The sequence below is a fragment of the Schistocerca serialis genome, chromosome 10, assembly GCF_023864345.2.
Source record: "Schistocerca serialis cubense isolate TAMUIC-IGC-003099 chromosome 10, iqSchSeri2.2, whole genome shotgun sequence".
Classification (NCBI taxonomy): Eukaryota; Metazoa; Arthropoda; class Insecta; order Orthoptera; family Acrididae; genus Schistocerca; species Schistocerca serialis.
Genome location: NC_064647.1, coordinates 114,587,851 through 114,605,422, shown reverse-complemented (window position 1 = coordinate 114,605,422; position 17,572 = coordinate 114,587,851). Strand labels below are relative to the sequence as shown.

The 17,572-nt window shown below is 44.7% G+C and overlaps 1 non-coding gene across 1 annotated transcript; it reads left to right on the top strand.

The window, feature by feature from the left end:
- The first annotated feature begins 8,369 nt into the window (after nt 1-8,369).
- Trnas-cga (transfer RNA serine (anticodon CGA)) lies at nt 8,370-8,444 on the top strand. Its single transcript has one exon. It is a non-coding gene; the product is annotated as a tRNA-Ser (tRNA).
- The last annotated feature ends 9,128 nt before the right edge of the window (nt 8,445-17,572 follow it).

Genomic DNA, 17,572 nt, shown 5'->3' with positions numbered 1-17,572 from the left:
GTCCATTAGCGTGGCCGACGCTGGCTTTGTGGCTTAGCGGTGCCGGCGGCGGTGAATTTTTCATCACGACGCGCGAGTGAAAAATGCGAACCCGCCACGTCGTCGTAGCATCAATTATTCACACCCGCTGAGGACAGCTCTCTCTCTCTCTCTCTCTCTCTGTGTGTGTGTGTGTGTGTGTGTGTGTGTGTGTGTGTGTGTGTGTGTGTTCTCTCCAATTTACACGCTTAGAACAATGGAGACATGGTGGAAACCCCAACAATGGGTTATCCCTGTAATAGCTGGATCTTATCCAACAGGTAAGATTCGTGACACAACCGAAGAGGGCGCTGAACGGATTGGAGGTAGTGCAGATAGGTTATGTAGAAGAGTGGTAATGCTACGATAACTTTGATTACTTTGTTTACATTTAGAATTCTGGCTCACAGAGGTCATTGAACTTGTCACGCCATCGTCCATATTAGTCATCAGAGACGTATCTCTATTATCAGTGACATTATACATACAAACGAATAACAAAAACATGGGCAGGCAACATAAATAAAGGGAAACGTCAAATGAAGTTAATAACACCATTGAAAAGTCGGGAGCAGTCCTAGGAACAGATGTAACCCATTATTCGTTGTGTATTGTGTTCACTGCATAGTCTCGCATGTGATTTGTGTCCTTAGCGGCGACGAGAATTACCCTACGCCTTGTTTTTCAAACATTATGTCTAACATGTTACCAAACATCGTCCTGAAATTTGGGTAACGTTTCGTCTTCCAACGTGCCGTTCTCATGTAAGCCTCGAAACTAATGAGATTATCTTCACTATTGTGGATGATGATATATGTCACAAACTGTCCTAACATCCACATCACGGTGTTGTTCTCGGTAGCGGGAAAATGTCTGGCGTCCGGCCAGAGCAGGATGTCGGTGCAGTGGCTGGCTGGGCTGCTGCGGGTAATCAGGCCCAGCCTCTGCTGCACCCATTTCCAGTTAATGAGATGGCCCCCACAAGTGAAGCGATGGCGTAAGATGTCGACCAGACCACAGCGGACGCATTTATCACTGTCACTTAAACCGATTCTATGCAACCTTTCATTAGTGGGAATAACATCGTTGACCACTTTATACCATGTGGACGCCACCTCAGCAGTGTGGAAGGTTAAACTTATGTTGTCCCAAACTTCCTCCCAATGAACATTATTCGGGTAATTAAGTTCAATGGGATTCCGGACTATTGGAGAAGTCCATCTTTTTAATAACAGGTGCGTCGTAGGTAAATCCTGCGTGAATTAATGTCCATCAATATAGCCTACTTGTAGAAAAAACTGCTTGACATGTCATAGTTTGTAATGCATTTTACCTACATCAATGGGCGGGTACATATCGGTGGGTTGTAAGGTTCGGAAGAGCCAACTGGTTACGCTGAGAGGTTCCTTGTCCAACAAGTGGGTGATTCGTTTAAGATATAACGCAGTACACTTTCGGTTAATGTCAGGCATGTTGAGTCCGCCCGCCTGTCTGGAAGACGTCAACGTGGTGTATTTCACTTTGAACAGATGCCCTTGCCAGATAAATCTATTAGAGAGTTTCATCAAGTGTTTGGCCTGCATCTTGGGGACTGGAAATATTTGGGCCGTGTAGTACGCTTTACTGAATATGTAACTGCTGAGGAGTCGTATGCGTTGGGGAATGTCAACGGATCGCCAATTGTTTTCATAGATGACACCCTGCATTTTATTGGTGACCAAGCACGACTCACAGCCCGTCCTCACAGCTTTACTTCTGCCAGTACCTCGCCTCCTACCTCCCAGACTTTACAGAAGCTCTCCTGCGAACCTTGCAGAACTAGCACTCCTGAAAGAAAGGATATTGCGGAGACATGGCTTAGCCACAGCTTGGGGGATGTTTCCAGAATGAGATTTTCACTCTGCAGCGGAGTGTGCGCTGATATGAAACTTCCTGGCAGATTAAAATTGTGTGCCGGCAGAAGTAAAGCTGTGAGGAGGGACCGTGAGTCGTGCTAGGGTAGCTCAGTTGGTAGAGCACTTGCCCGCGAAAGGCAAATGTCCCGAGTTCGAGTCTCGGTCCGGCACACAGTTTTAATCTGCCAGGAAGTTTCATATCAGCGCACACTCCGCTACAAAGTGAAAATCTCATTCTGGAGGTGCGACAATGTCGATTTTTTTCGTGTGAAACCGACGTCCTAGAAGGTAGCGAACATGAAATTCGGAATCGGCATTAAAAAACATTGACTGGCCTGTATTGCAATTTGTGCTTTACGGCCAACGTCAGACGGTACTGCAAAATATTTTGTTTAAGCATATGTCAGACATTATAACCCTCCAACATGTATACATGTCATCCGCATGAGAAGTCAATGAGATGCAGAGAAAATCGGTTTGGTATAATTACAAGGCAAATCAGCAAGTGGTCTCAGTTTCAGGTCATGCATCAAGTCGTTAAGAACACATCAGGGTCTTTTTCTAAGTGGTTATACTCAGTACATTCTTTTTATGTGATGTCAGGATCTAACTTACAAGTATGTTTTAAAAATTCTTTTCGTTCACCATTCAGACATACGAAGTTGCAAACAGACCTCTCATTCTTTAGGGAATGATACAGAGAGACAATTACTCAACTACACTACTGGCCATTAAAATTGCTCCAACAAGAATAAACGCAGATGATAAACGGGTGTTCATTGGACAAATATGTTATACTAGAACTGACATGTGATTACATTTTCACGCAGTTTGGGTGCATAGATCCTGAGAAAACAGTACCCATAACAACCACATCTGTCAGTAATAGCTGCCTTGATACGCCTGGGCATTGAGTCAAACAGAGGTTGGATCGCGTGTACAGGTACAGCTGCCCATGTAGCTTCAACAAGATACCACAGTTCATCAAGAGTAGTGACTGGCGCATTGTGACGAGCCAGTTGCTCGACCACCATTGACCACGCGTTTTCAATTGGTGCGAGATCTAGAGAATCTGCTGGCAGGGGCAGCAATCGAACATTTTCTGTATCCAGAAACGCCCGTACAGGACCTGCAACATGCGGTCGTGCATTATCCTCCTGAAACGTACGGTTTCGCGGGGATCGAACGAAGGGTAGAGCCACGAGTCGTAACCCATGTGAAATGTAACGTCCATTCTTTAAGTGTCGTCAATGCGAACAAAAGGTGACCGAGACGTGTAGCCAGTGGCACCCCATACCATCACGCTGGGTGATACACCAGTATGGCGATGACGAATACACGCTTCCAATGTGCGTTCACAGCGATGTCACCATGCACGGATGCGACCATCATGATGCTGTAAACAGAACGTGGATTCATCCGAAAAAATGACTTTTGCCATTCGTGCATCCAGGTTCATCGTTGAGTTCACCATCGCAGGCGCTCTTGTCTGTGATGCAGCGTCAAGGATAACCGCAGCCACGGTCTCCGAGCTGATAGTCCATGCTGCTGCAAACGTCGTCGAACTGTTCATGCAGATGGTTGTTGTCTTGCAAACGTCCCCATCTGTTGACTCAGGGATCGAGACGTGGCTGCACGATCCGTAACAGCCATGCGGATAAGATGCCTGTCATCTCGACTGCTAGTGATACGAGGCCTTTGGGAACCAGCACGGCGTTACGTATTACCCTCCTGAACCCACCGATTCCATATCATTGGATGTCGACCTACGTGAGCAGCAATGTCGCGATACGATAAACCGCAATCGCGATAGGCTACAATCTGACCTTTATCAAAGTCGGAAACGTGATGGTATGCATTTCTCCTCCTCACACGAGGCATCACAACAACGTTTCACCAGGCAACGTCGGTTAGTTGCAGTTTGTAAATGAGAAATCAGTTGGAAACTTTCCTCATGTCAGCACGTTGTAGCTGTCGCCACCGGCGCCAACATTGTGTGAATGATCTGAAAAGCTAATCATTTGCATATCACATTATCATCTTCCTGTCGGTTCAATTTCGCGTCGGTAGCACGTCATCTTCGTGGTGTAGCAATTTTAATGGGCAGTAGTGTATATGAAAAAAACCTAAATTAGTTACAAATTACGGCGTGCACTCACTTTATTCAACACATGACGTCAATAGAGATATAATCTCTAATGGTGGCAGGCACATTGAACGTGTCATATCCTAAATCCGAATGTGTTGCTGACGAATACCTAAGTTCTGCATCACCCGCTGAAGTGTCAGAACATCGATGTTGTCGATGACCTCCTGAATAGCTGTTTTCAGCTCAGCAACGGTTTTTGGGTTACTGCTGTACATCTTGTCTTTAATATAGGGCCACAAAAAGGAGTCGTATGTGTTCAGATCCAGAAGATATGGCGGCCCATCGAGACCCATGCAAGTGGCCTCTGGGTACCCCAGAGGCAAAATGCGGTCCCAAAAGTGCTCCTCCAGGAAATCCAACACTCTCCTGCTTCGAAAATCCTGAGCTCCGTTTTGCATGAACTACATCGTGTCGAGATCAGGGTCACTATGGATAATGGGGATGAAATCATCTTCTAAAACCTTCACGTACCGTGCGGTAGTCGCCGTGCATTCAAGGAAAATTTGCACCGATTATTCAGTCACTGGACATCGCTCACCACACAGTGGCAAAAAATGGTTGAAATGGCTCTGAGCACTATGGGACTTAACATCTGAGGCCATCAGGCCCCTAGAACTTCGAACTACTTAAACCTAACTAACCTAAGGACATCACACACATCCATGCCCGAGGTAGGATTCGAACCTGCGACCGTAGCGGTCGCGCGGCACAGTGGCATGTCGAGGGTGTAGAGACATCTCCAATCCACGAAATGTGGATTCTCAGTCCCCGAAAATTGCCAGTCTTGCTTGTTGACGAACCCATCCAAATGAAAGTGGGCTTCGTCGCCAAAACAAATAATGCTTGAGGATACTAATTCCCATCATGCCCTGCGGACAACCGTGCAGTTTGAAAGTCCTAAAGGAAATCGTTCAGAAGACAAGACGATTTTATTTCATATAGTACAATAATTGTAGCCCTGTATCTTCTGAACTACGTGTCGTGGAACGATATAATTTTGAAGGTACAATTGGTGATATATGCAGATACCGTCTACGAAATGTGATCCAAAAAGAGTATTACAGAAGTAATAAATTAAAAAGACATGCCTGATACTGAAGTTTAACTTTCATGAACAGCGGAGATTCAGTAGGCTCAGTGAGAAAAAGCCAAGGAAAAGGTTTGAAATTATGTGTAAAGCTTGTTGGACGTCGCTAAGCGCTCTCATTCACAAATACTAGATGGTTATAATCTGGGTAATTTGCGCGCCCCGAGTTCCTCGAGGCCCTCGAGGCATATGTAGTTTCTAACTTTAATACTTGACTTGCTGGCGTGAGACCCTGGATGTAATGTACACTACTGGCCATTAAAATTGCTACACCACAAAGGTGGCGTGCTACAGACGCGAAATTTAACCGACAGGAAGAAGAGCTGTGATATGCAAATGATTAGCTTTTCAGAGCATTCACACAAGATTGGTGCCAGGGGCGACACCTACAACGTGCTGACATGAGGAAAGTTTCCAACCGATTTCTCATACACAAACAGCAGTTAGTCGGCGTTGCCTGGTGAAACGTTGTTGTGATGCCTCGTGTAAAGAGGAGAAAGGCGTACCATCACGTTTCGGGCTTTGATAAAGGTCAGATTGCAGCGTATCGCGATTGCGGTATATCGTATCGCAACATCGCTGCTCGTGTTGGTCGAGATCCAATGACTGTTAGCAGAATATGGAATCGGTGGGTTCAGGAGGGTAATACGGAACGCCGTGCTGGATCCCAACGGCCTCGTATCACTAGCAGTCGAGATGACAGGCATCTCATCCGCATGGCTGTAAAGGATCGTGCAGCCACGTCTCGATCCCTGAGTCAACAGATGGGGACGTTTGGAAGACAACAATCATCTGCACGAACAGTTCGACGACGTTTGCAGCAGCATGGACTATCAGCTCGCAGACCGTGGCTGCGGTTACCCTTGACGCTGCATCACAGACAGGAGGGCCTGCGATGGTATACTCAACGACGAACCTGGGTGCACGAATGGCAAAACGTCATTTTTTCGGATGTATCCAGATTTTGTTTACAGCATCACGACGGTCGTATCCGTGTTTGGCAACATATCGGTGAACGCACATTCGAAGCGTGTATTCGTCATCGCCATACGGGCGTATCACCCGGTGTGATGGTATGGGGTGCCGTTGGTTACACGTCTCGGTCACCTCTTGTTCGATTTGACGGCACTTTTAACAGTGGACGTTACATTTCAGATGTGTTACGACCGGTGGCTCTACCCTTCATTCGATCCCTGCGAAACCCTACATTTCAGTAGGATAATGCACGACAGCATGTTGCAGGTCCTGTACGGGCCTTTCTGGATACAGAAAATGTTCGACTGCTGCCCTGGCCAGCACATTCTCCAGATCTCTCACCAATTGAAAATGTCTGGTCAATGGTGGCCGAGCAACTGGCTCGTCACAAAACGCCAGTCACTACTCTTGATGATTTGTGGTATCGTGTTGAAGCTGCATGGGTAGCTGTACCTATACACACCATCCAAGCTCTGTTTGACTCAATGCCCAGGCGTATCAAGCCCGTTATTACGGCCAGAGGCGGTTGTTCTGGGTACTGATTTCTCAATATCTATGCACCAAAATTTCGTGAAAATGTAATCACATGTCAGTTATAGTATAATATATTTGTCGAATGAAAATCCGTTTATCATCTGCATTTCTCCTTGGTGTAGCAATTTTAATGGCCAGTAGTGTAGATGACGACAGAGTATTAAATTTTTAGACTCGGGGAATGATTTTTTTGAGTCATCAGTCTTCTGGCTGGTTTGATGCAATCCAAAACGAATTCCTCTCCTGTGCCAAACTCTTCATCTCAGAGTAGCACTTGCAACCTACGTCCTCAATTATCTGTTGGATGTATTCCAATCTCTGTCTTCCTCTACAGGTTTTGAATGATTATCCGTACCATAATCGGTAAAAACGGATTACTTTCATATCCGTCCATCTGTCTGTGCGACTGCTAAAACCCCTTTTACGAGGAACAAGTGGACGTACCAAGTTGAAATTTGTGTCAAATACTAAGGCCTGAAGGTTCTAATTCAATAAAATCAAAAGATATAGACATACATGTCATACATTTTATCACTTGCAAACTCAGTCATCAAATCCTATAGTGTGCTCCCCGTTGTCCCAGAATCACGAAATTTGAGAAAAAAAATGAGGTTTCACAATGTAACCAAAAGGAAAAATTCATAAAAATGTAAATTTTCACCAGATCACACGAAAATATTGTCATTTCTTATAAATTTGTTCCTCCATCTTTTGGCACCGTTTCGTAGGCACGGGTAAATGCATCAAGTTGATATTTATGGCACATACTATGGTCTATGGTCCATTGGCGGTCTAGAAAAAATTGAGCTTCTAAGATGATTCAGTCAAAAGATATGGACATTTATGTAACATTTTTTAATACTCGCAAACTAAACTCACTCATTAAATTCTATAGAGTACTTCCCGTTGACCTAGGATCATGGAATTTGGCAAGAAGTAAGGTTTCACAACAGAAGTAAAGGAAAAAGCCGACAATGGTTAGTTTACCACACGAAAAAATTATTTCTTTTGTCGTTTATTAGCCGGCCGTGGTGGCCGAGCGGTTCTAGGCGCTACAGTCTGGAACCGCGCGACCGCTACGGTCACAGGTTCGAATCCTGCCTCGGGCATGGATGTGTGTGATGTCCTTAGGTTAGTAAGGTTTAGGTAGTTCTAAGTTCTAGGGGACTGATGACCTTAGAAGTTAAGTCCCATAGTGCTCAGAGCCATGTCATGTCATGTCATGTCGTTTCTTATCGGGCGTCAAACATGAAATAAAACAAATAGTAGTTCAGCATTCGGCCTGACTGGGTGGCAATGGTGAAAGTCAAAAATCAGGCAAGGAATGACTTCAGAATGAGATTTTCACTCTGCAGCGGAGTGTACGCTGATATGAAACTTCCTGGCAGATTAAAACTGTGTGCCGGACCGAGACTCGAACTCGGGACCTTTGCCTTTCGCGGGCTAGTACTCTACCAACTGAGCTACCCAAGCACGACTCACGCCCCAGTTTTAATCTGCCAGGAAGTTTCATATCAGCGCACACTCTGCTGCAGAGTGAAAATCTCATTCTGGAAACATCCCCCAGGCTGTGGCTAATCCATGTCTCCGCAATATCCTTTCTTTCAGGAGTGCTAGTTCTGCAGGGTTCGCAGGAGAGCTTCTGTAAAGTTTTGAAGGTGGGAGACGAGGTACTGGCCGAAGTAAAGCTGTGAGGACGAGGCGTGAGTCGTGCTTGGATAGCTCAGTTGGTAGAGCACTTGCCCGCGAAAGGCAAAGGTCCCGAGTTCGAGTCTCGGTCCGGCACACAGTTTTAATCTGCCAGGAGGTTTCAAGGAATGACTTCATTGGTCATATAATGCGCTTTGGGGTTTATCCATCATCAGATATCCAGGAGCGGCTGCTGCATGTAGATATGGCGTTTCAAGTTCTATGTGAAACAAAATGTCGCAGACTAGTCTTGCGAATATTTTATCTCACGTACGACACCATATGTACGTGCAATAATCGCTCCTCAGTATTTTATGATGGATAAATTCCGAAACACGACGAATTAAAACCTTCCTCACCTGATGTTTGACTTTTACTACCCAATCAGCCCGAATGGAGAGCTACTGGTTATTATAACAATGGTCGTCTCTCTCCTGTAACGGTTTATCTCACATTTGTATTACTAAAATTGAAACAGTCTCGAAAATTTTGGACACCTGGAACCAATTCCTCTCCAGTGCCAATATCGATAACATATAAAAGTGGTCGAGACTCTGGCTTCCCCGAATAGATGAATTGTCAATAAACATAATTAATTTTTACCAAAGCTCTAAATGTAGCACGAACTTCGATGCGACATGCTTTCAACACTTCCGACAACGAAAATCTGACTCTAGAGCATGCAGAAAATACAAATAGTTTCTGGTCTAATGTAAAGTACATCAGTGGAAAAACATGATCAATACATTCACTGGGCGATAGCACTGATGTTTCTCGTGACAGTGTCACTAAAGCAGAGTTACTAAGTATGATTCTCTGAAATTCCTTCACCAAAGAAGACGAAGTAAATATTCCAGAATTCGAACAACTGCCAACGTGAGTAACTTAGAAGTAGACATCCTCATTGTGTAAATCAATAAAGCTAGGCCTAGAATGGGTAGCTTTGAGGGATGAAGTAGTGAAGGCAGCAGAGGATCAAGTAGGTAAAAAGACGAGGGCTAGTAGAAATCCTTGGGTAACAGAAGAAATATTGAATTTAATTGATGAAAGGAGAAAATATAAAAATGCAGTAAGTGAAACAGGCAAAAAGGAATACAAACGTCTCAAAAATGAGATCGACAGGAAGTGCAAAATGGCTAAGCAGGGATGGCTAGAGGACAAATGTAAGGATGTAGAGGCTTGTCTCACTAGGGGTAAGATAGATACTGCCTACAGGAAAATTAAAGAGACCTTTGGAGATAAGAGAACGACTTGTATGAATATCAAGAGCTCAGATGGAAACCCAGTTCTAAGCAAAGAAGGGAAAGCAGAAAGGTGGAAGGAGTATATAGAGGGTCTATACAAGAGCGATGTACTTGAGGACAATATTATGGAAATGGAAGAGGATGTAGATGAAGATGAAATGGGAGATATGATGCTGCGTGAAGAGTTTGACAGAGCACTGAAAGACCTGAGTCGAAACAAAGCCCCCGGAGTAGACAATATTCCATTGGAACTACTGACGGCCGTGGGAGAGCCAGTCCTGACAAAACTCTACCATCTGCTGAGGAAGATGTATGAGACAGGCGAAATACCCTCAGACTTCAAGAAGAATATAATAATTCCAATCCCAAAGAAAGCAGGTGTTGACAGATGTGAAAATTACCGAACTATCAGCTTAATAAGTCACAGCTGCAAAATACTAACACGAATTCTTTACAGACGAATGGAAAAACTAGTAGAAGCCAACCTCGGGGAAGATCAGTTTGGATTCCGTAGAAACACTGGAACACGTGAGGCAATACTGACCTTACGACTTATCTTAGAAGAAAGATTAAGGAAAGGCAAACCTACGTTTCTAGCATTTGTAGACTTAGAGAAAGCTTTTGACAATGTTGACTGGAATACTCTCTTTCAAATTCTAAAGGTGGCAGGGGTAAAACACAGGGAGCGAAAGGCTATTTACAATTTGTACAGAAACCAGATGGCAGTTATAAGAGTCGAGGGACATGAAAGGGAAGCAGTGGTTGGGAAGGGAGTAAGACAAGGTTGTAGCCTCTCCCCGATGTTGTTCAATCTGTATATTGAGCAAGCAGTAAAGGAAACAAAAGAAAAATTCGGAGTAGGTATTAAAATTCATGGAGAAGAAATAAAAACTTTGAGGTTCGCCGATGACATTGTAATTCTGTCAGAGACAGCAAAGGACTTGGAAGAGCAGTTGAATGGAATGGACAGTGTCTTGAAAGGAGGATATAAGATGAACATCAACAAAAGCAAAACAAGGATAATGGAATGTAGTCTAATTAAGTCGGGTGATGCTGAGGGAATTAGATTAGGAAACGAGAAGCTTAAAGTAGTAAAGGAGTTTTGCTATTTGGGGAGCAAAATAACTGATGATGGTCGAAGTAGAGAGGATATAAAATGTAGGCTGGCAATGGCAAGGAAAGCGTTTCTGAAGAAGAGAAATTTGTTATCATCCAGTGTTGATTTAAGTGTCAGGAAGTCATTTCTGAAAGTATTTGTATGGAGTGTAGCCATGTATGGAAGTGAAACATGGACGATAAATAGTTTGGACAAGAAGAGAATAGAAGCTTTCGAAATGTGGTGCTACAGAAGAATGCTGAAGATTAGATGGGTAGATCACATAACTAATGAGGAAGTATTGAATAGGATTGGGGAGAAGAGAAGTTTGTGGCGCAACTTGACCAGAAGAAGGGATCGGTTGGTAGGACATGTTCTGAGGCATCAAGGGATCACCAATTTAGTATTGGAGGGCAGTGTGGAGGGTAAAAATCGTAGAGGGAGACCAAGAGATGAATACACTAAGCAGATTCAGAAGGATGTAGGTTGCAGTAGGTACTGGGAGATGAAAAAGCTTGCACAGGATAGAGTAGCATGGAGAGCTGCATCAAACCAGTCTCAGGACTGAAGATCACAACAACAACAGGCCTCCGGTCCAGACTGTAGGCCAGGCCAGTTGGGTTGTTTTCAGAGAATGCTGATACAATAGCTCCATATTGAGCAATCATATGTAGCCTACCGGTGATAGAAACATCAGTAACTAAAGACCGGAAAGTTGCACAAGTCTCGCAAATACCAAAGAGAGGAAATAGAAGTAAGCCATTGATTTTCAGATCTATGTCGCTAACGTCGATTTGCAGTTGGATTTTGGAACATACACTGTGTTCGAACATTATATCTCGAAGAAGACGATTTGTCCACAAACAACCGACACGGGTTCAGAAAATATCGCTTTTATGAAACACAGCTATCACTTTATTCTCACGAAGTAATAAAAGCTGTGGACAGGAGATGTCCCATTGATTCCATATTTTTAAATTTGCATAAGGCTTTTGATATCGTAACTCACAAGCGACTTCTGTCCAAATTGGGTGCGTATGGACTATCGTGTCAGTTGAATGAAATTCATCGAGTAAAACAGAAGTAATATATGACGTTCCACAAGGAAGTGTTGTACGCCCTCTGCTGTTCCTGATCTACGTAAGCGATTTAAGAGACAATCTGAGTAGCACTCTCAGATTGTTTGCAGATGAGCTGTCATTCACCATTTTACAAAGCATCAGATGATTAAAACAAATTCCAGAACGATTTAGACAAGATATCTGTACCTAGCGAAAAGTAGCAAGTGAAAAATGTGAATTCATGCACATGAGTCCCACAGGGAATTCGCCTAATTTCGCTTACAAGATAAATCGCACAAACCTAAAGGCAGTGAATTAAAGTAAATTTTTCGGGATTAAAATGGAGGATAAGTTAAGTTGGAACGATCACTTAGGTTCTGTTGTGGGCAAAGCAAACCAAAGAGTGTGGTTTATTGGCAGAACACTTACGAAATAAGATATGACCTAAAGCGTCTGCCTACATTACGCTTGTACGTCTTGTTCTGGACTGTTGCTGTGTGATGTGAGATCCGAATCAGACAGGATTGAAGGAAGATGTTGCAAGAATTCAAAGAAGGGCAGCTCGTTTTGCAATATCGCCAAATAGGGGAGAGAGCGCCACGGACATGATATGTGAATTGGGGTGGCAAACATCAAAGAAGTGCGCTTTTCGTTCCGGCAGGATCTTCTCACGAAGTGACAGTCATCAGCTTTCTCCTCAGAGTGTGAAAACATATTGTTGGTGCCCAGTTACGAGTACATAGGGCGGAATGATCATTATACACTGAAGCTCCAAAAAAAACTGGTACAGGCATGCGTATTCAAATACAGACATATGTAAACAGGCAAAATACAGAGCTGCGGTCGTCAACGCCTATAGAGCAGTTGTTAGATCGGTTACTGCTGCTACAATGGCAGGTTAGCAAGATGTAAATCAGTTTTAACATGGTGTTATAGTCGGCGCACGAGCGATGGGTCACAGCATCTCTGAGGTAGCGATGAAGTGGGGATTTTCCGGTACGACCATTTCACGAGTATACCGTGAAGATCAGGAATCCGGTAAAACATCAAATCTCCGACATCACTGAGGTCGGAAAAAGAATGGGACCAACGACGACTGAAAAGAATCGTCCAACGTGACAGAAGTGCAACCCTGTCGCGAATTGCTGCAGATTGCAGTTCTTGGCCATCAATAAGTGTCAGCGTGCGAACCATTCAACGAAACACCATCGATATGGGCTTTCGAAGCCGAAGTCCCATTTATGTACCCCTGACGACCGGACCACACGCCTCGACTCGGTCCGTCAACACCGACATTGGACTGTTGATGACTGGAAATATGTTGCCTGGTCGGACGAGTCTCATTTCAAATTGTATCGAGCGGATGGACGTGTACTGGTTTGAAGACATTTGAAACAGGTGAAGGCTGTGTAATGGTGTCGGCCGTGTGCAGTTGGAGTGATATGGGACCCCTGATACATCGAGATATGACTCTGAGAGGTGACAAGTAGATAAGCGTCCTGTTTGATCACCTGCATCCATTCCTGTCCACTGTGAATTCCGACGGACTTGGGCAATTCCAGCAGGACAATGCGATACCCCACACGTCCAAAATTGCTGTAGAGTGGCTCCAGGAACACTCTTATGAGTTTAAATACTTCCGTTGTCCACCAAAATCCCTAATCATGAACATTATTGAGGATACATGGGTTGCCTTGCGACGTGCTGTTCAGAAGAGATCTCCATCCCTGGTACTCTTACGGATTTATGGACAACCCTGCCGCTGGATCTGATGGGATACCAGTTCGATTGCACACAGAGTACGCGAAGGAACTTGCCCTCCTTCTTGCAGCGGTGTAAAGTAGGTCTCTAGAAGAGCGTAGCGTTCGAAAGGATTGGAAAAGGGCACAGGTCATCCCCGCTTTCAAGAAGGGACGTCGAACAGATGTGCAGAACTATAGACCTATATCTCTAACGTCGATCAATTGTAGAATTTTGGAACACGTATTATGTTCGAGTATAATGACTTTTCTGGAAACTAGAAATCTATGTAGGAATCAGCATGGGTTTCGAAAAAGACGATCGTGTGAAACTCAGCTCGCGCTATTCGTCCACGAGACTCAGAGGGCCATAGACAAGGGTTCCCAGGTAGATACCGTTTCCTGACTTCCGGAAGGCGTTTGATACAGTTCCCCACAGTCGTTTAATGAACAAAGTAAGAGCATATGGACTATCAGACCAATTGTGTGATTGGATTGAAGAGGTCCTAGATAACAGAACGCAGCATGTCATTCTCACTGGAGAGAAGTCTTCCGAGGTAAGAGTGATTTCAGGTGTGCCGCAGGGGAGTGACGTAGGACCGTTGCTATTCACAATATACATAAATGACCTTGAGGATAACATCGGAAGTTCACTGAGACTTTTTGCGGATGATGCTGTAGTATATCGAGAGGTTGCAACAATGGAAAGTTGTACTGAAATGCAGGAGGATCTGCAGCGAATTGACGCATGGTGCAGGGAATGGCAATTGAATCTCAGTGTAGACAAATTAAGATCCTTTATCATTTAGCTACAAGATAGCAGGTCAGCAACTGGAAGCAGTTAATTCCATAAATTATCGGGGAGTGGGCATTAGGAGTGATTAAAAATGGAATGACCATATAAAATTGATCATCGTTAAAGGAGATGCCAGACTGAGATTCATTGGAAGAATCATAAGGAAATGCAATCCGAAAACAAAGGAAGTAAGTTACAGTACACTTGTTCGCCCACTGCTTGAATACTGCTCACCGGTGTGGGATCCGTACCAGATATGGGTGATAGAAGAGATCTAACGGAGAGCAGCGCGCTTCGTAACAGGATCACTTAGTAATCGCGAAAGCGTTACGGACATGATAGATAAACTCCAGTGGAAGACTCTGCAGGAGAGACGCTCGGTAGCTCGGTACGGGCTTCCGTTGAAGGTTCGAGAGCGTAACTTCACCGAGGAGTCAAGCAGTACATTGCTCCCTCTCGCGAAGAGACCATGAGGATAAAATCAGAGAGATTAGAGCCCACTTAGAGGCATACCGACAATCTTTCTTTCCACGAACAACACGAGACTGGAATAGAAGGGGGAACTGATAGAGGTACTCAAAGTATCCACCGCCACGCACGGTCAGGTGGCTTGCGGAGTATGGATGTAGATGTAGATGTGGTAGAATTCATGGTGTCAGTTCCCTCCGGTAGTGCTCCAGACATTAATCGAGTCCATGCCACGTCGTGTTGCGGCACTTCTGCGTGCTCGCAGGGGTCTCGCACGGTATTAGGCAGGTGTACCAGTATCTTTTGGTTTTCAGTGTAGTAAAATAAGAGAAATCAGAGCTCACACGGAGAGATTTAAGTGTCCTTTTTTCCAGTGTGCTTGTCCACCATGAAGGGCTTCGGTTGGCCACTGGGGCATTCCGAACTAGCCCCATACCAAGCCTCTATGCAGAGGCAGGTGAACCGCCACTTCATATGCGGCGACGGCTACTTACGGTACGCCAGGCGTATAAAACTTTGTCCACGCCAGACACACCTGTGTACCAAACAGTTGCTCCGCCTCCTCTAGCACGGTTATTTCATAACCGGCAACGTGCGACGCAGCCCTATGGGATTCGCGCACAGGATTGCCTCCCTGCGATGTCTATGGCTGGTCTTCGTGTTTTACGTCGCGGTTGGAGCAGATCTCCACCTTGGCTCCTCCGGAGACCCAAACTTATTTTAGATTTGACTCGTTTTAAGAAGGATGGCACGCCAGATTTTACATTCCAGTCACTGTTTTTTAACATTTTAGATGTGCATCACGGTTTCACTGTCATTTACACTGATGGCTCCAAACAGGAGAATTTCATTGGCTGTTCTGTGGTGTTCCCTGATCATGTTACCCGGATTCGCCTCCCGGCTGAATATACCGTTTTCGCAGCGGAGCTCCACGCGATCCTGAAGGCACTGGAGCTGATGCATTGTGTTCGGGGCGATCGATTTCTTCTCTGCTCCGATTCTCTTAGTGCCTTACAATCACTGCAGAACCTGTACCCGACTGAGGAGATGGTCCAGCTGATATATGACCAACTGTACTTGCTCCAACGGCGGGGTAAAGAGGTATCCTTTTGCTGGGTGGCTGGTCATGTCGGCATATGGGGCAATGAACAGGCCGATCGGGCTGCCAAGGAGGCCTGCAGAGAGCAGGATGTGGTCCAGTGTCCTATCCCCTTGCAGTCGGTCATCGCTGCACTCCACAGGAAGTGCATGGAGTTGTGGGAGGACGAATGGCTGGCGGTGACGGACAATAAACTGCGGCCGTGGCGTTCCTCCTGCCGGTTGCTCAGGCGGGAAGAGGTGGCCCTCACACGTCTTCGGATCGGGCACTGTCCTCTCACACATAGCTTTTTATTACGTCGGGAGGATCCTCCGTTTTGTGATGCTTGTGGTGTGCACATCTCTGTCCGGCACATTTTAACAGACTGCATTTTATACCGTGATGCACGGGCAGAAGCACAAGTTGATGGGGATCTGCCTTCTGTTTTAGCTAATGATGAGACGTGTGTGTCTAGGGTTTTTAAGTTTTGTGACGTGTCTGGGCTAAACTTTTAGGCTGGAGGTTTTAGTGTATTGCAGAGTGGCTGACTCCTCCCCTTTTTTCCTTGTGGTCAGCCAGCCACTTCCATCTGCTACATTGTTTTAGCACCCTCTATCATTTTCTTCCTGTGTTGTCCATGTTTTACTGTTGACACCATGCTTCATCCCACGCTTCGGTGTGGATGAGCACATATTTTTCAACGATTGTCACCCGTGTTTTATGTTCCGTTTTATATTCCTGTTCTGGGATTTTTCTTGACACCCGTCTCCCTATGTTACTGAACGGGCGCTGAAGACCTTGCTGTCGTGCGCCCAAAAACCCCTCTACTACTACTACTACCACTACTACTACTGTTCGAGAGTGGACTGGTTGAGGAATAGCTCGTAGGTTCGATGAACGCTCCCCCAGGCAGTTAACTGGGAGAGTAATCATGTAGATATGGATGTTAACCCTAGGACGCACAAGCCTTTTTTCCTAACTTGGATGCCAAAGGGGGGTGGGGGGTTCGGCGAGCCCACAGGTATGAAGTAAGTTTACTGACGAAAAATTAATTACAACTTTCAAAATGGTTTATGTATTTTAACTAAGGCATCGGTTTATAAATGTTGTTAATTGTTATAAATATTGGATTGAGTGAATAAAAAATTGGCATATTGCAATGCAAAATACAGATGTGTTCATATACCATAGACTACTGAGTCCTCAACTTCAAGGCAAGAGACACACTTCACAATTCTTTCTGAACGTGTGTACACTCATGTTTATGACACTGTCCACAATACTGTTTTGGTTTACTTAGATTGTTGTACTTCTGCTTCTTTGTTTTAGCTTTTCTTACACAAATCTGGCACCGACCTTTCCCTGCAGGAGGCTGACGTGCTTCTGTTGTCACTTCTTTGATTTTATTTTGTAGAATAGTCTCCATTGATTGAACAATTTGGTTAGATAACCCTCTTGCGTTGGCACTTCTTTCTTCTACCTGAAATTTCACTAGTTCCATCCCAGCTTGCAGAAGATAAAGTTTCCGTTTGTTGTGTTTCTTTTCATTCCATCTTGGATGTTGCTGGATGTATATGGTTGTTGCATTGATAGCACAAATGTCGATGAGAGAGTAAAATACAGACAGAGGCCATCTCTTTATTCTCCTCTTGCAGGTGTACAGACGCACCATTTGATCAATGGTATCAATTCCACCTTTAGTGGAATTATAATATGCATTTATCTCGGTTTTATTCTTCTCTC